Raw genomic sequence first — 20,576 nt, 5'->3', positions numbered from 1 at the left:
GTGGAGAAAACATTTATTCCCTGGAGAGTAAGTCTGTGACTGACAGCAGAATTATATATCAAAACGGAAAATGTTTAGCTTTTCTGTAAGCTTCCTTTAAGAGAGTTCACATGTAAATGAGTTTGTATATGCCTGTGTGTATAAGTAATGAAGCATGGCTTTCTCTGGTTTGGTATGCTTGCTTAAAAAAAAAAGAAGAAAACAGAGAGATCAATCAGTCAGCTGTGAGAAATCAGATACTGTTTTCCAAAATAACAATTTACTATCACTATTTTACTTGATATTTCAACATCTTCATTTGGCAACCCTGAGTAAAATGTCTGGCACGTAATAAACACTCAAGTTTTCAAAATTCAAGAAAATAAAACATTACTATCAATATTTTAATTCTGTACATTTTATTTTCTCTCATTTTAAATATGTCCCTCATATGTGTCAGGCTTCTTTTTTGTTAAGCTCTGAAAATTATTATTTTTTAACAACTTTATTAGAGTATAATTTTCTACAATGCTGTGTTAGTTTCTGCTGTATAACAAAGTGAATCAACTATATGTACACATATATCCCCATATCTCCTCCCTCTCGTGTCTCCCTCCCACCCTCCCTATCCCACCATTCTAGGTGGACACAAAGCACCAAGCAGATCTCCCAGTGCTATGCGTCTGATTCTCACTAGCAACCTATTTTACAGTTGGTAGTGTATATATGTCCATGCCACTCTCTCACTTCGTCACAGCTTACCCTTCCATGTCCCCGTGTCCTAAAGTCTACTCTCTACATCTGCGTCTTTATTCCTGTCCTGCCCCTAGGTTCTTCAGAACGATCTTTTTTTTTTGTAGATTCCATATATATGTTTTAGCATATGGTATTTGTTTTTCTCTTTGTGACTTACTTCACTCTGTATAACAGTCTCTAGGTCAATCCACCTCACTACAAATAACTCTCTTTCATTTCTTTTTATGGCTAATATTCCAATGTATATATGTGCCACATCTTCTTTATCCATTCATCTGTCAATGGGCACATAGGTTGTTTCCATGCCCCAGCTATTGTAAATAGAGCTGCAATGAACATTGTGGTACATGACTCTTTTTGAATTATGGTTTTCCAGGGTATATGCCCAGTAGAGGGATTGCTAAGTCATATGGTAGTTCTATTTTTAGTTCTTTAAGGAACCTCCATACTGTTCTCCATAGTGGTTGTACCAATTTACATTCCCACCAATAGTGCAAGAGGGTTCCCTTTTCTCCACACCCTCTCCAGCATTTATTGTTTGTAGATTTTTTGATGATGGCCATTCTGACCAGTGTGTGGTGATGGCTCAGTGTAGTTTTGATTTGCATTTCTCTAATAATTACTGATGTTGAGCATTCTTTCATGTGTTTGTTGGCAATCTGTATATCTTCTTTGGAGAAATGTCTATTTAGGTCTTCTTACCATTTTTGGATTGGGTTTTTTTTTGATATTGAGCTGCATGAGCTGCTTGCATATTTTGGAGATTAATCTTTTGTCAGTAGCTTCATTTGCAAATATTTTCTCCCATTCTAAGGGTTGTTTTTTCATCTTGTTTATGGTTTCCTTTGTTGTGAAGAAGCTTTGAAGTTTCAATAGGTCCCATTAGTTTTTGTTTTTATTTCCATTTCTCTAGGAGATGGGTCAAAAAGGATCTTGCTGTGATTTATGTCATAGAGTGTTCTGCCTCTGTTTTCCTCTAAGAGTTTTATAGTGTCTGGCCTTACACTTAGGTCTTTAATCCATTTTGAGTTTATTTTTCTGTATGGTGTTCAGGAGTGTTCTAATTTCATTCTTTTACATGTAGCTGTCCAGTTTTCCCAGCACCACTTATTGAAGAGACTGTCTTTTCTCCATTGTATATTCTTGCCTACTTTATCAAAGAAACACTGGTCATATGTTCATGGGTTTATCTCTGGGCTTTCTATCCTCTTCCATCGATTTATATTTCTGTTTTTGTGCCAATACCATAATGTCTTGATTACTGTAGCTTTGTACTATAGTCTGAAGTCAGGGATTCTGATTCCGCCAGCTCCATTTTTCTTTCTCAATATTGCTTTGGTTATTCGGGTCTTTTGTGTTTCCATACAAATGGTGAAATTTTTTGTTCTAGTTCTGTGAAAAATGCCACTGGTAGTTTGGTAGGGATTGCACTGAATCTTCAGATGCTTTGGGTAGTATAGTCATTTTCACAATGTTGATTCTTCCAATCCTAGAACATGGTGTAACTCTCCAACTGTTTCAATCATCTTTTTGTGTGTATGTGTCTGTGTGTGTTACACGGGACTCTCACTGCTGTGGCCTCTCCCGTTGTGGAGCACAGGCTCTGGACATGCAGGCTCAGCGGCCATGGCTCACGGGCCCAGCCGCTCCATGGCATGAGGGATCCTCCTGGACCGGGGCACGAACCCGTATCCCTTGCATTGGCAGGAAGACTCTCAACCACTGTGCCACCAGGGAATCCCTCTATCATCTTTAATCAGTGTTTTATAGTTTTCTTCATACAGGTCTTTTGTCTCCTTAGGTAGGGTTATTCCTAGGTATTTTATTCTTTTTGTTGCAATGGTAAATGGAAGGGTTTCCTTAATTTCTCTTTCAGATACTTCATCATTAGTGTATAGGAATGCAAGGGATTTCTGTGCATTAATTTTGTATTCTGCTACTCCACCAAATTCATTGATTAGCTCTAGTAGTTTTCTGGTGGCATCTTTAGGATTCTCTATGTATAGTATCATGTAATCTGCAAACAGTGACAGTTTTACTTCTTGTTTTTGGATTTGGATTCCTTTTATTTCTTTTTCTTCTGTGATTGCTGTGGATAAAACTTCTAAAACTATGTTGAATCATAGTGGTGAGAGTTGGCAACCTTCTCTTGTTCCTGATCTTAGTGGAAATGGTTTCAGTTTTTCACCATTGAGAATGATGTTGGCTGTGGGTCTGTCATATGCAGCATTTATTATGTTGAAGTAAGTTCACCCATGCCTACTTTCTAGAAGGTTCTTATCATAAATGGGTGTTGAATTTTGTCAAAAGCTTTTTCTGCATCTATTGAGATGATCATAAGGTTTTTCTCCTTTAATTTGTTAGTATGGCATATCACATTGATTGATTTGCATATTTTGAAGAACCCTTGCATCCCTGGGATAAACCCCACTTGATCATGGTGTATGATCCTTTTAATGTGTTGTTGGATTCTGTTTGCTAGTATTTTGTTGAAAACTTTTGCATCTATGTTCATCAGTGATATTGGCCTGTAGTTTTCTTTTTTTTACGACATCTTTATCTGGTTTTGGTATCAGGGTGATGCTGGCCTTGTAGAATGAGTTTGGGAGTGTTCCTCCATCTGGTACATTCTGGAAGCATTTGAGAAGGATAGGTGTTAGCTCTTCTCTAAATGTTTGATAGAATTCACCTGTGAAGCCACTGGGCCCTGGGCTTTTGTTTATTGGAAGATTTTTAATCAGTTTCATTTTCAGTGCTTATTATTGGTCTGTTTATATTTTCTATTTCTTCCTGTTTCAGTCTTGGAAGGTTGTGCTGTTCTAAGAATTTGTCCATTTCTTCCAGGTTGTCCATTTTATTGGTATATAGTTCCTTGTAGTAATCTCTCATAGTCATTTTTATTTTGGGGGTCAGTTTTTACTTTCTCCTTTTTCATTTCTAATTTTACTGATTTGAGTCTTCTCCCTTTTTTTCTTGATGAGTCTGCCTAATGGTTAATCAATTTTGTTTATCTTCTCAAAGAACCAGCTTTTAGTCTATTGATCTTTGCTATCGTTTCCTTCATTTCTTTTTCATTTCTTTCTGACCTGATCTATATGATTTCTTTCCTTCTGCTAACTTGGGTTTTTTTTGTTCTTCTTTCTCTAATTGCTTTAGGTGTAAAGTTAGGTTGTTTATTTGAGATATTTCTTGTTTCTTGAGGTAATATGATTGTATTGCTATAAACTTCCCTCTTAGGACTGCTTTTGCTGCATCCCATAGGTTTTGGGTCATCGTGTTTTCACTGTCATTTATTTATGGGTATTTTTTGATTTCCTCTTGATTTCTTCAGTGATCTCTTGGTTATTTAGTAGTGTATTGTTTAGCCTCTATGTGTTTGTACTTTTTACAGTTTTTTTCCTGTAATTGATATCTAGTCTCAATGCGTTGTGGTCAGAAAAGATATTTGATATGATTTCAACTTTCTAAATTTACCAAGGTTTGATTTGTGACCTACGATATGATCTCTCCTGGAGAATGTTCCATGAGCACTTGAGAAGAAAGTGTATTCTGCTGTTTTGGGATGGAATGTGCGATGAATATCAATTAAGTCTATCTTGTTTAATGTGTCATTTAAAGCTTGTGTTTCCTTATTTATTTTCATTTTGGATGATCTGTCCATTGGTGAAAGTGGGGTGTTAAAGTCCCCTACTATTACTGTGTTACTCTTGATTTCCCCTTTTATTGCTGTTAGCATTTGAGGTGCTCCTATGTTGAGTGCATAAATATTTACAATTGCTATATCTTCTCTTGGATTGATCCCTTGATCACTATGTAGTGTCTGTCCTTCTCTATCTCTTGTAATAGTCTTTATTTTAAAGCCCATTTTGTCTGATATGAGAATGGCTACTCCAGCTTTCTTTTGATTTCCATTTGCATGGAATATCTTTTTCCATCCCCTCACTTTCAGTCTGTATGTGTCCCTAGGTCTGAAGTGGGTCTCTTGTAGACAGCATATATATGGGTCTTGTTTTTGTATCTATTCAGTCAGTCTATGTCTTTTGGTTGAAGCATTTAATCCATTTACATTTAAGGTAGTTATCAATATGTATGTTCCTATTACCATTTTCTTAATTGTTTTGGGTTTATATTGTAGGTCTTCTCCTTCTCTTGTGTTTCCCGCTTAGAGAAGTTCCTTTAGCATTTGTTGTTGAGCTGGTTTGGTGGTGCTGAATTCTCTTAGCTTTTGCTTATCTGTAAAGGTTTTAAATTCTCTGTCAAATCTGAATGAGATCCTTGCTGGGTAGAGTAATCTTGGTTGTAGGTTTTTCCCTTTCATCACTTTAAGTATGTCCTGTCACTCCCTTCTGGCTTGTAGAGTTTCTTCTGAAAGATCAGCTGTTAACCTTAAGGGATTCCCTTGTAAGTTATTTGTTGTTTTTCCCTTGCTGCTTTTAATATTTTTTCTTTGTGTTTAATTTTTGATAGTTTGATTAATATGTGTCTTGGCATGTTTCTGCTTGCATTTTTCCTTATAGGACTCTCTGAGCTTCCTGGACTTGATTGACTCTTTCCTTTCCCATATTAGGGAAGTTTTCAACTATAATCTCTTCAAATATTTTTTCAGTCTTTCTTTTTCTCTTCTTTTTCTGGAACCCCTATAATTCAAATGTTGTTGTGTTTAATGTTGTCCCAGAGGTCTCTGAGACTATCCTCAATTCTTCTCATTCTTTTTTCTTTCTTCTGCTCTGCGGTACTTATTTCCACTATTTTATCTTCCAGGTCACTTATCCATTCTTCTGCCTCAGCTATTCTGCTATTGATTCCTTCTAGAGCATTTTTAATTTCACTTATTGTGTGTTTATCATTGTTTGTTTGCTCTTTAGTTCTTCTAGGCCCTTGTTAAACGTTTCTTGTATTTTCTCCATTCTATTTCCAAGATTTTGGGTCATCTTTACTATCATTACTCTGCATTCTTTTTCAGGTAGAGTGCCTATTTCCTCTTCATTTGTTTGGTCTGGTAGGTTTTACCTCTCTCCTTCATCTGTTGCGTGTTTCTCTGTCTTCTCATTTTGCTTAACTTACTGTGTTTGGGGTCTCCTTTTCACAGGCTGCAGATTCGTAGTTCCCGTTGTTTATGGTGTCTGCCCCCAGTGGCTAAGCTTGTTTCCGTGGGTTGTGTAGGCTTCCTGCTGGAGGTGACTGGTGCCTATGTCCTGGTGAATGAGGCTGGATCTTGTCTTTCTGGTGGGCAGAACCACGTCCAGTGCTGTGTTTTGGGGTGTCTGTGACCTTATGATTTTAGGCAGCCTCTCTGCTAATGGGTGGGGTTGTGTTCCTTTATTGCTACTTGTTTGGCACAGCGTGTCCAGCACTGTAGCTTGCTGGTCATTGAGTGGATCTGGGTCATCTCGTTGAGATGGAGATCTCTGGGAGAGCTTTTGCCGTTTGATATTATGTGGGGCTGGGAGGTCTCTGGTGTACCAATGTCCTGAACTCAGCTCGCCCACCTCAGAGGCTCAGGCCTCACACCTGGTCAGGGCACCAAGACCCTGTCAGCCACACAGCTCAGAAGAAAAGTGAGAAAAAAAGAAAAGAAAAAAGGAAGTTTTTAAAATAAAAAAATTATTAAAAGGAAAAAAAAAAGAAAGAAGGAAGAGAGCAACCAAATCAAAAAACAAATCCACCAATGATAACAAGTACTAAAAACTACACTAAGATAAACATATAAATCAGAAACTAGTCAGTCACATATAGCAAACCCCAAGTCTACAGTTGCTCCCAAAATCCACCGCTTCAATTTTGGGATGATTCGTTGCCTATTCAGGTATTCCACAGATGCAGGGTACATCAAGTTGATTGTGGAGGTTTAATCCACTGCTCCTGAGGCTGCTGGGAGAAATTTCCCTTTCTCTTCTTTGTTCGCACAGCTCCTGGGGTTCAGCTTTGGATTTGGTTCCGCCTCTGTGTGTAGGTCACCTGAGGGCATCTGTTCTCCACCCAGACAGGATGGGGTTAAAGGAGCAGCTGATTAGGGGGCTCTGGCTCACTCAGGCCGTGGGGAGAGAGGGGCACAGAATGCAGGGCGAGCCTACGGTGGCAGAGGCCAACATGACGTTGCATCAGCCTGAGGTGCGCCGTGTGTTCTCCCGGGGAAGTTGTCCCTGGATCACGGGACCCTGGCAGTGGCAGGCTCCCAGGAGGGGAGGTGTGTATAGTGACCTGTGCTCGCACACAGGCTTTTTGGTGGCTGCAGCAGCAGCCTTAGTGTTTTATCCCCGTCTCTGGCATCTGCGCGGATAGCCATGGCTTGCTCCCATCTCTGGAGCTTGTTTAGGCAGTGCTCTGAATCCCCTCTCCTCACGCACCCCGAAACAATGGTCTCTTGCCTCTTAGGCAGTTCCTGACTTTTCCCTGGACTCCGTCCCTGCTAGCTGTGGTGAACTGCCCCACCCCCCAGGTTGTGTTCACACAGCCAACCTCAGTCCTCTCACTGGGATCTGACCTCCAAAGCTGGAGCCTCAGCTCCCAGCCCCCGCCCACCCCGGCAGGTAAGCAGACAAGCCTCTCGGGCTGGTAAGTGCTGGTCAGAACCAATCCTCTGTGCAGGAATCTCTCCACTTTGCCCTCCGCACCCCTGTTGCTGCGCTCTCCTCCATGGCTCCGAAGCTTCCCCCCACCCACCCCCCATTTCCACCAGTGAAGTGGCTTCCTAGTGTGTGGAAACTTTTCCTCCTTCACAGCTCCCTCCCTGAGGTGCAGGTCCTGTCCCTACTCTTTTGTCTCTGTTTTTAATTTTTTCTTTTGCCCTCCCCAGGTACGCGGGGAGTTTCGTGCCTTTTGAGAAGTCTGAGGTTTTCTGCCAGCATTCAGTAGGTGTTCTAGGCGTTGTTCCACATGTAGATGTAGTTTTGATGTATTTGTGGGGAGGAAGGTGATCTCCACGTCTTACTCCTCCACTATCTTGAAGGTCCCCCTGTGTCAGGCTTTTTAAAGCAAGTCTTAATGGCTCATATATGACAGTATTATGTACTTTCAATCATTGAAGCGAGGTAGAGATAAAAATTAAAATCCTGTAGAGACCCCATTTTTAGAATATCATAAAAGAAATCAAGCCGAAGAAATTCTTAAGCATGTGAAGCCTGCAAATAATAGTCATCATATATTAACATGGATGAAATAAAGATATATGTAAAAAATAAATCAGGAGTACTTTATCCATCTGCCACCTATTTGCTTTTTGGATGCTCACAGCTTGGATAGAGATCATAGAAAAGGAAGTCAGGCAGAAGCAAGAAAGGCTGGCAAATAGAGAACTCATCCCAACTGATTTTCAGATGAAGAAACAAACCTAGCACTAAAAGTAAGTTAACAGTATATTGGTCAAATAAATTTTTCTTAAATAAGGCACTACAGTAAAGACAAAGGACAAAATAGCAACTGTTCAGGAAATGAGACCAGTGAGACCCAGAGCCCTTCCTCCTGATTTCATACCAGCTTGCATGGACAGTACCTTCTCATTACATGTTCATGTGAGTAACATACATATGGGCAAGCTGAAAAGCCATGACCAAGGGATGGCTTGCTAAATGGAGCAGCAAGATGAACTGTTCACTAAAGGTCTGTAAACACTTCTAAAAACAGGGTGATATGAAAGCCTCTCATGTCCTTTCCATATCACTAGGTAACCCTTCTAGGAAGCAGACAGAATTAACAGTCTGCAACAGTTTTCTATTGTCCTTAGCTGCACAATCACATGTCCCTTTTGTAGAAGGTAAAACATATAGAGGTAAGAGAAAATGAAACCTCCAAAGAATTCCTTGATAAGAGTCTCATTGTTGGAAGATTCTAACAACTTGCTTTCTATGTTTCTATGAGTTAATAAAAATAAACCTGCCAGCTATGCTCCAACTGAGGCAAGAAAACAGTGATCTCATGTCACATGAAACTGGACTCAGTGAGTCACATGAGTTCACCATGGCCCCACTAATTCTTCCAGAAGTTCTAGAAAAGTGTTTCTAATATGGTACCCAGGAAAGCAGTTGGCTTCCTACAGCACTGGGCTGTAGGAAGCCCCTCTCTCTACCCATAAAAGCAAATGAACCACGCAAGGACCTTCCAAGGAACTGGACCTTGACAGAGAGTTGAGAGCATCATGGATAATATCAAAGTGGGACTTAACATTGCCTTGGATTGGGAATACATCAAAATTAGACCTATGTGAGAGAAGAAAGGAAATTCTTAATTTTAGAAAGCCCTAAAACAATAGCTCTCCACTGTGGAATCCACTGGGAAGAAGTTTCAAAGGGCACATGCTGGTGATTCCTCTCCCCCTGCTTGCCTTACTCTTCATGCTCACTTTGAGAACCACTGTACAGAGGCATTATAATGAGAGAAAAAGAAAACATCCAGAAAACACAAAGCCATTTTAAAAATCCTGGACAAGTAGCAATAGAGCTTTACAACATGGATTTAAATTGTGAGGAATAATACTTAGTTCATATTCTTTGAGCAGGGATTCAAATTCTATCCCAACATTTAAAAGTATATAATGTTTTCAGCTGGTGGGTGGTGCTGGAAAAGAGTCTGACAAGGTAATGACTACTGAGTAACAAATGCAGGTGTGCATTTACGGCATCTACATCTCTCTCCAGACCACAGGGAGAAAGGTCCCTCCCAGCTCAAGACTCAACCTTCCCTGGCTAATCTAAAGTTCAGTTCTTCCTTTTTGCTCTCCTAATCCTGTTAACATTGCTGTTGGCTTTCTTTATAGGTTAGAATTATTTTTTAAATATCTTTCATGCTTAAAAAACAAACAAAAATCCCTAGCTACCTGTGTTTCCCTGTAGCTACTTAAATATCTCTCTCCTTCCCTTCACATCTAAGCTTCCTGAAAGAAGCCTACACACCACCTGCTCTTTTTCTCACCTCTCATTTATTGCTCAAACTATAATAATTAAGCTTCCATCACTAAAACTATCTTTAAGAATACAGCAAATATCTCCCCACTGCTAATATCAACAAATTCTTTCAATCCCTTTATTATTTGACATCTCTGCTATATTTGGTACTACTTCCCACTTATTTTTTTAACTTCCTTCTCTAATATTATCCATCCTAAAAGTGGCTCCTACCAGTGACTCCCTACAAGTTATGTTTATAAAATACATATTACAAAATACAACAGTGAGGTTAAAAATACAGGATTTCTATCAGTTTGTTTCTCGACCTGTAATGAACTACTAAGGAATGGACAGATCAACCTGGCATAACACCCAAATGTGCCATTTCATACCTCTTCCTGAATGCCCTTCTTCACTTGTCAGCTGTTGGTGTTTGAGCAGGTAAATACACAATTTCCCTTACTCCCCTGACTGAATTGGGAAACGATTTGAGAGATAGATGCAATAGCCAGGCAGGTGAGCAAATATACCATTCCTCATAATGCTGCTCTAGACATATGGCTTAGGTCAACAGCAACAGCAGGCTTGCTTCCCCTGAATTAGTTATACCATTGGTACAGGGGGATAGTCCCAGCCCACACTCTTAGGAGAAGCACCTGATCTACTGAGCCTCCCTCACAGCAAAGGGAAAATGAAATTGTATTCTTCTTCCTGGTAAGCAGATAACCAAAGGGAAGAGAAAAGGGCGACACACAAATTCTGACCCTTCTGTCAAACACACCAATCAGTTATTCATTTCTTCTTGCAGAGATGAAGTGAACAAGGATATGTAGAAAGGAGTGGGTGTGACTAAAGCCTTGACATAGCATGGTGCTTAAGAGCACGTGCTCTAGAACAGTATTGCCTGGATTTGAATCTCAGCTATATTAATTAGCAGCAATATTAGTTTAGGCACATTCCTTAATTTTCCTGTGCTTCAATTTCCTTATATCTGAAATGGGCAATTAACAGCACTAAGTTTGTAAGAGTGAAAGAAGGATTAAAGAGTCAGTATTCGTAGAGTACTTAGAACAGTGCCCAGTATATAGTATTATGTGAACATTTTAACGCTGGGAAACCTACAGGTTCCTAAGAAGACGCATTTATATTACTCGAGTATTTTAAACATGTACCTAGAAGATAATGTGCATCTTTATATACCTTTTATTCCTTTATATATCAGTCTCTCATAGTAAATTATGAGTATTTTGAAGTCAGGTGCTTGGTTTTCTTTACCTTTGTGTCTACTGCTCCTAGAATACCATGCACTCAGTTGTTTATTGAATTAATGAATATATTAATTTCAAATGGTCTATTATTTTGCAGTGGAGTACACAGGTTAAGGAAATCACTTTCTTCAAAAGACTGATAAACTTGATTTACGCCTTCAAAAAGTACTTCAGTTGTGCCAAATTTATAGATTGTGATTACTCTTAATGGAAATCAAGTCCTGCTAATAGAGCATTTCACAAAAGAATAAAATGTTGGGCTTCCCTGGTGGCACAGTGGTTGAGAGTCTGCCTGCCGATGCAGGGGACACAGGTTCGTGCCCCAGTCCGGGAGGATCCTACATGCCGCGGAGCGGCTGGGCCTGTGAGCCGTGGCCGCTGAGCCTGCGCGTCCGGAGCCTGTGCTCCACAGCGGGAGAGGCCACAACAGTGAGAGGCCCACGTACCACACACACACAAAAAGAATATATGCCAAAGATTTTATATCCAGAAAAATGGAATTTCAATTACAAAGGGCACAGAAAAAAAGTGCTTCAACGTTCAAAGATTCAGGGTATATTGCTTCCATGAACCTTTCTGAGGACTATTACAGAATGAAATTCAATAAACTAAAATGACCAGAGAGCTTCGAAGATAAATTTTCATGGTTACCTATAGAATTAACATTAAATGGGGATTAAGAGGTAGTGATTATACTAAGGATGGCTATATGCTCTGACAATGAAAATATGAACAACTATTTCTAAAAGAAGGGAGGATTACTGGGAGAAAGAATGCAAAAACAAAATTGATGGTAGTTGTACTGGCATTATTATTATTATACTGAGACTGTTTTATGTATAAATATGAATAAAACCAATGAATAATTTAGGGATAGTCTAATTCTATCTTCCTTCATGCCCTCAAAAATAAATATTCTCAGTGTGGAAGAAAGAAAATACAGACGCAAAAGAAGAGTTTAAGTAAAAACCCTATGGTCCTGAATTTGAATTGAAAGCATTGAGAGTAACTCTCAATTATTTTATCTTTAGATAGAAAACGAGATACAGCTCTGTTCACTGAAAAGCCCTAAAAAAATGACCAATCCAACACTAATGAGCATTTCTAGTGCCCAAAATATGGACTTGAACTACAATTTTTCCAGGTCTGGGGCAGGAAATGTGCAAGATAAGCCTGGAACATCTTGTTGAGCCAGATAGCAAGGAAACTATGAAAAACATATTCAAATAACTCAATAGCCAAAGAGAAGAGGCTCCCATTGTATAAAATTTGAGCTTCAATAAGAATAAGATGGAAACTAATAAAATATATTCAAATTCATAATGACATTTTTAATAAACTAATTGTCCATTTTAGAGGATAATAGGAAACTAATTCATCCTCTTAAAAGTCACTATCTTAAAAACTGATAAAGGGAAAGCAACAAGCATTTATCCTGCCTTTTCTTTATGAACTACACTGACTGATAACCAACAAGTTGATGAAGCTGTTCAGCTTTTTATTAAGGCATTCCAAATATTAAATTTAAAAGAAATGATAAAATTGGAGTATCAGCATTTTGCAACAACAAATTATTGGATCTAGGTGTTGAGCATCAATAACTACTACAATCAACACTTTAAATCTTCAGAGATTATGATCTTTAGCCAGTCATTTACTGCTAACCAAACTCCTGGCTGAAATAAATGAAATAACTGACCATCGTTAATGCCTCACAGGAACACCTGAATTCAATTGCATATCATCCATATATAAATACTTCCAGGTTTAAGCTAAGATTGCTAGAGAAAAGAGTCATGTAATATAAATAAGCTGCATACTTTTACTTTTGAAATTTGTATCTTTCAAAAAATACAGTAGGGAAAAAATCCCAGATGAAATATCCATTTTAGAATTTACTATCAGGAAAAAACTTTGGTCTCTCTTGGATAATTGTTTTATTTCCCACTTTCTGATAGGACAGCCTGAAAGTTTGCCCTCACAGCTAGCTCAGGTGTATTAACATTCCTGTTTTGGTAACAATTTTATTTTCATTTTAAACAAATATAAATATTATGTTTTGGTTAACTCCTTCCTAGGTGGAGGATTAATAATTTAATGCAGAAGATAAAACACATACACACACATAAAAGAGAGTAAGCACAAAAAGAAAAGAGAAGAAAAACAAGTTTTATTCATCCCAATATACGGTACTCTTAAGGTAGTGGGTCTCAACCAGGAGTGCTTTTTCTCCCCAGAGAACATTTGGCAATGCTTGGAGACATTTTTTATTATCACAACTGGGAGGATGCTACTGGCACCTAGCAGAGAGACACCAGGGATGCTGCAAAATATCCTACAATGCACAAGACAGAGCACCCCTGCAACAAAGAATTATTCATCTGCAAACATCAATAATGCCACTGTTAATAAACCCTGTTCTAAGCTATTTCCACTATATACTTTCAAGCCATTTTATTTTCACAACTGTAGGCACAAATAGAATATCACCAATCAGTATACAATCTAACTGCTAAAGAAATTAAGAAATAGGCTGACTAGTCTCCACTTGAGAAGGTACGCCCATAATTAAAATAATCAAATGTGTGCAAGTGCTACTGTTTATTCTTTGAATTCAGGACCTATGGCTTGGCTTTTTGTTGTTGTTGTTGTTTTGTTTTGTTTTCATTTGTTTTTTTGTTTTTTCTGTCTTTCAGCAGCTTTTAAGAGTCTCAATTTATATGTGTTGAATGATATTACTAGACTGAACTGAATAGCTCCACTCCAAAACACAATACTTAATTTTTAAAAGAGAAAATTTAAAAGATTTAAATCACAGCTAAAATAGCTGATTCCCAGATTTATATGTTTGTATTTCCCTGCTTCATTTGAACAAGGTAGTATGGAAACATCTGCCATAGGTACAAGTCTTATGTAAATTTCCTTTACTTCTAACTAATTGGTAGAGGCATGAATACTTTTTGTTTACAACTGAGTCATATTTTCTACTTTACCAAAGTAAATTTAAATAAACTATGAATATTTTGGATTGTTTATGTTGTTTCTCGTTATTATTTCCTTAAAAAGACTATATTGGACTAGGAATCGTGATGGCGGAGTACAAGGATGTGCTCTCACTCCCTCTTATGAGAACACCAGAACCACAACTAGCTGCTGGACAATCATCGACAGGAAGACACTGGAACTCACAAAAAAGATACCCCACATCCAAAGACAAAGGAGAAGCCACAATGAGATGGTAGGAGGGGCACAATCACAGCAAAATCAAATCCCATCACTGCTGGGTGTGTGACTCACAGACTGGAGAACAATTATACCACAGAAGTCCACCCACTGGAGTGAAGGTTCTGAGCCCCAGGCTTCCCAACCTGGGGGTCCAGCAATGGGAGAAGGAATTCCTAGAGAATCAGACATTGAAGGCTAGTGGGATTTGACTGCAGGATTTTGACAGGACTGGAGGTAACAGAGACTCCACTCTTGGAGGGCACACACAAAGTAGTGTTCGCATCGGGACCCAGGGGAAGGAGCAGTGCCCCAGGGGAGACTGAAACAGACCTACCTGCTACTGTTGGAGGATATACTGCAGAGGCGGGGGGGGGGGTGGCAGCGGCTCACCATGGGGACAAGGCCACTGGCAGCAGAAGTTCTGGGAAGTACTCCTCACTGGGAGCCCTCCCAGAGTCTGCCATTAGCCCCACCAAAGAGCCCAGGTAGGATCCGGTGTTGGGTTGCCTCAGGCCAAACAACCAACAGGGACGGAACCCAGCCCCACCCATCAGCAGTCAAGGGGATTAAACTTTTACTGAGCTCTGCTCACCAGAGCAACAGTCAGCTGTACCCATCACCAGTCCCTCCCATCAGGAAACTTGCACAAGCCTCTTAGATAGCCTCATCCACCAGAGGGCAGACAGTAGAAGCAAAAAGAACTACAATCCTGCAGCCTGTGGAACAAAAACCACATTCACAGAAAGAGAGACAAAATGAAAAGTCAGAGGGCTATGTACCAGATGAAGAAATAAGATAAAACTCCAGAAAAACAACTAAATGAAGTGGAGATAGGCAACCTTCCAGAAAAAGAATTCAGAATAATGATAGTGAAGATGATCTAGGACCTCGGAAAAACAATGGAGGCAAAGATCGAGAAGATGCAAGAAATGTTTAACAAAGACCTAGAAGAATTAAAGAACAAACAAACAGAGATGAACAATATAATAACTGAAATGAAAACTAAAATAAAAGGAATCAATAGCAGAATAACTGAGGCATAAGAACGGATAAGTGACATGGAAGACAGAATGGTGGAATTCACTGCTGTGGAACAGAATAAACAAAAAAGAATGAAAAGAAATAAAGACAGCCTAAGAGACCTCTGCAACAACATAAAATGCAACAACATTCACATTATAGAGGTCCCAGAAGGAGAAGAGAAAGAGAAAGGACCAGAGAAAATGTTTCAAGATATTATAGTTGAAAATTTCCCTAATATGGGAAAGGAAATAACCACCCAAATCCAAGAAGTGCAGTGATTCTCATACAGGATAAACCCAAGGAGAAACACACTGAGACACATAGTAATCAAACTGGCAAAAATTAAAGACAAAGAAAAATTATTGAAAGCAGCAAGGGAAAAATGACAAATAACATACAAGGGAACTCCCATAAGGTTAACAGCTGATTTCTCAGCAGAAACTACAAGCCAGAAGGGACTGGCATGATATACTTAAGGTGATGAAAGGGAAGAATCTACAACCAAGATTACTCTACCTGGCAAGGATCTCATTCAGATTCGATGGAGAAATCAAAAGCTTTACAGACAAGCAAAAGCTAAGAGAATTCAGCACCACCAAAATAGCTCTACAACAAATGCTAAAGGAACTTCTCTAAGTGGGAAACACAAAGAGAAGAAAAGGACTTACAAAAACAAACCCAGGGCTTCCGTGGTGGCGCGGTGGTTGAGAGTCCGCCTGCCAACGCAGGGGACACGGGTTCATGCCCTGATTCGGGAAGATCTCACATGCCACGGAGCGGCTAGGCCCATGAGCCATGGCCGCTGAGCCTGCACATCCGGAGCCTGTGCTCTGCAACGGGAGAGGCCACAACAGTGAGAGACCCGCGTACCGCAAAACAAAACAAAACAAAACAAAAAAACCCAAAACAATTAAGAAAATGGTCATGGGAACATACATATTGATAATTACCTTAAAGGTGAATGGATTAAATGCTCCAACCTAAAAACACAGGCTCGCTGAATGGATACAAAAACAAAACCCATATATATGCTGTCTACAAGAGACCCACTTCAGACCTGGAGACACATACAGACTGAAAGTGAAGGGATGGAAAAAGATATTCCATGCAAATGGAAATCAAAAGAAAGCTGGAATAGCAATACTCGTATCAGATAAAATAGACTTTAAAATAAAGAACGTAACAAGAGACAAGGAAGGACACTACATAATGATCAAGGGAACAATCCAAGAAGAAGATATAACAATTATAAATATATATGCACCCAACACAGGAGCACCTCAATACATAAGGCAACTGCTAACAGCTATGAAAGAGGAAATCGACATTAATACAATAATAGCGGGGGATTTTAACACCTCACTTACACAAATGGACAGATCATCCAAATGAAAATAAATAAGGAAACAGAAGCTTTAAATGACACAATGACCAGATAGATTTAATTGATATTTATAGGACATTCCATCCAAAAACAGTAGATTACACTTTCTTCTCAATTGTGCACAGACATTCTCCACGATAGATCACATCTTGGGTCACAAATCAAACATCAGTAAGTTTAAGAAAATTGAAATCATATCAGGCACCTTTTCTGACCACAATGCCATGAGATTAGAAATGAATTACAAGGAAAAAAACGTAAGAAACACAAACACATGGAGCCTAAACAATACATTACTAAATAACCAAGAGATCACTGAAGAAATCAAAGAGAAAATCAAAAAATACCTAGAGACACATGACAATGAAAACACGATGATCCAAAGCCTATGGGATGCAGCAAAAGCAGTTCTAAGAGGGAAGTTTATAGCTATACAAGCCTATCTCAAGAAACAAGAAAAATCTCTAATAAACAATCTAACCTTACACCTAAAGGAACTAGAGAAAGAAGAACAAACAAAACCCAAAGCTAGCAGAAGGAAAGAAATCATAAAGATCACAGCAGAAATAAATGAAATAGAAGCAAAGAAAACAATAGCAAAGATCAATAAAACTAAAAGCTAGTTATTTGAGAACATAAACAAAATTTACAAACCATAGCCAGACTCATCAAGAAAAAGAGGGAGAGGACTGAAATCAATAAAATTAGAAATGAAAAAGAAGTTACAACAGACACTGCAGAAATACAAGGCATCCTAAGAGACTATTACAAGCAACTCTATGCCAATAAAATAGACAACCTTGAAGAAACGGACAAATTTTTAAAAAGGTATAACCTTCCAGACTGAACCAGGAAGAAATAGAAAATATCAACAGACCAATCACAAGTAATGAAATTGAATCTGTGATTAAAAATCTTGCAACAAACAGAGTCCAGGACCAGATGGCTTCACAGGTGAATTCTATCAAACATTTAGAGAAGAGGTAACACCCTGCCTTCTCAAACTCTTCCAAAAAATTGCAGAGCAAGGAACACTCCCAAATGCATTCTATGAAATCAGTATCATCCTGATACCAAAACCATTCAAAGATACTACAAAAAAAGAAAATTACAGACCAATATCACTGATGAGTATAGATGCAAAAATCCTCAACAAAACACTGGCAAACAGAATCCAACAACATATTAAAAGGATCATACACCATGATCAAGTGGGATTTATCCCAGGGATGAAAGGATTCTTCAATATACACAAATCAATCAGTGTGATACACCATATTAACAAGTTGAAGAATGAAAACCATATGATTATCTCAATAGATGCAGAAAAAGCTTTCAGCAAAATTCAACACCCATTTATGATAAAAACTCTCCAGAAAGTGGGCATAGAGGGAACCTACCTCAACATAATAAAGGCCATATATGACAAACCCACAGCAAACATCATTCTCAATGGTGAAAAACTGAAAGCATTTCCTCTAAGATCAGGAACAAGACAAGGATGCCCATTCTCACCACTATCATTCAACATAGTTTTGGAAGTCCTAGCCATGGCAATCAGAGAAGAAAAAGAAATAAAAAGAATACAAATTGCAAAAGAAGAAGTAAAACTGTCACTGTTTGCAGATGACATGATACTATACATAGAGAATCCTAAAGATACCACCAGAAAACTACTAGAGCTAATCAACGAATTTGGTAAAGTTGCAGGATACAAAATTAATGCACAGAAATCTCTTGCATCCGTATACACTAATGATGAAAAAGCTGAAAGAGAAATTAAGGAAACACTCCCATTTACCACTGCAACAAAAAGAATAAAATACCTAGGAATAAACCCACCTAGGGAGACAAAAGACCTGTATGCAGAAAACTATAAGAAACTGATGAAAGAAATTAAAGATGATACCAACAGATGGAGAGATATACCATGTTCTTGGATTGGATGAATCAATATTGTGGAAATGACTATACTACCCAGAGCAATCTACAGATTCAATGCAATTCCTATCAAATTACGAATGGCACTTTTTATGGAACTAGAACAAAATATCTTAAAATTTGTATGGAGGCACAAAAGATCCCGAATAGCCAAAGCAGTCTTGAGGGAAAAAAACGGAGCTGGAGGAAGCAGACTCCCTGACTTCAGACTGTACTACAAAGCTACAGTAATCAAGACAAGATGGTACTGGCACAAAAATAGAAACATAGATCAATGGAACAAGATAGAAAGCCCAGAGATAAACCCACGCACCTATGGTCAACTAATCTATGACAAAGGAGGCAAGGATATACAATGGAGAAAAGACAGTCTCTTCACTAAGTGGTGCTGGGAAAACTAGACAGCTACATGTAAAAGAATGAAATTAGAACGCTCCCTGACACCATACACAAAAATAAACTCAAAATGGATTAGAGACCTAAATGTAAGACCAGACCCTATAAAACTCTTAGGGGAAAACATAGGAAGAACACTCTTTGACATAAATCGCAACAAGATCTTTTCTGATACGCCTCCTAGAGTAAAGGAAATAAAAACAAAAATAAACAAATGGGACCTAATGAAACTTCAAAGCTTTTGCACAGCAAAGGAAACCATAAACAAGATGAAAAGACAGCCCTCAGAATGGGAGAAAATAGTTGCATATGAATCAATGGACAAAGGATTAAGCTCCAAAATATATAAACAGCTCATACAGCTCAATATTAAAGAAACAAACAACCCAATCCAAAAACGGTCAGAAGACCTAAATAGACATTTCTCCAGAGAAGACATACAGATGGCCAAGAAGCAAATGAAAAGCTGCTCAACATCACTAATTATTAGCGAAATGTAAATCAAAACTATAATGAGGGGGCTTCCCTGGTGGCGCAGTGGTTGAGAGTCTGCCTGCCGATGCAGGGGACACGGGTTCGTGCCCCGGTCTGGGAAGATCCCACATGCTGTGGAGCGGCTGGGCCTGTGAGCCATGGCCGCTGACCCTGTGTATCCGGAGCCTGTGCTCCGCAACGGAAGAGGCCACAACAGTGAGAGGCCTGTGTACTGCAAAAAAAAAAAAAAAAAAACTATAATGAGGTATCACCTCACACCAGTTAGAATGGGCATCATCTGAAAATCTACAAACAACAAATGCTGGAGAGGGTGTGGAGAAAAGGGAACCCTCTTGCACTGCTGCTGGGAATGCAGATTGATACAGCCACTATGGCGAACAGTATGGAGGTTCCTTAAAAATCTAAAAATTGAATTACCATATGATCCAGGAATCCCACTACTGGGCATATACCCAGAGAAAACCATAACTCAAAAAGCCACATGCACCCCAGTGTTCATTGAAGCACTATTTACAATAACCAGGTCATGGAAGCAACCTAAATGTCCATCGACAGACAAATGGATAAAGAAGTTGTGGTACATATATACAATGGAATATTACTCAGCCATAAAAAGGCACGAACTTGGGTCATTTGTTGAGACGTGGATGGATCTAGAGACTGTCATACAGAGTGAAGTAAGTCAAAAAGGGAAAAACAAAAATCGTATATTAATGCATGTATGTGGAACCTAGAAAAATGGTACAGATGAGCCGGTTTGCAGGGCAGAAATTGAGACACAGATGTAGAGAACAAACGTATGGACACTAAGGGGGAAAAGCCGCGGGTAGGTGGGGATGGTGGTGTGATGAATTGGGCGATTGGGATTGACATGTATACACTGATGTGTATAAAATTCATGACTAATAAGAACCAGCTGTATAAAAAAATAAATTAAATTAAATTCAAAAATAAAATAAAATAAAAAGACTATATTGACTCTTCTAACCTCTTTAATTAGCACATTCTTAAAATGACACAGAGTCAGGTTTTGAGCACGCCAGTGAGCTCAAGTGGGTAACTAAAGATTATACTTGCTCACAGTTTGTTCAGTTTGTTCAGTTCAGTTGCTCACAGTTTGCTCACAAACAAAGCTGATAAATACAGCTTATGAAAAACGTGTTTAATTTCATCTGTTCCTCCCAGAAGCCTTGGCCAACTTCCCCTTATGTAGCTGCAATGGAAATC

The sequence above is a fragment of the Mesoplodon densirostris genome, chromosome 3 (assembly GCF_025265405.1).
Source record: "Mesoplodon densirostris isolate mMesDen1 chromosome 3, mMesDen1 primary haplotype, whole genome shotgun sequence".
Classification (NCBI taxonomy): domain Eukaryota; kingdom Metazoa; phylum Chordata; class Mammalia; order Artiodactyla; family Ziphiidae; genus Mesoplodon; species Mesoplodon densirostris.
This window is presented reverse-complemented; position numbering follows the sequence as displayed.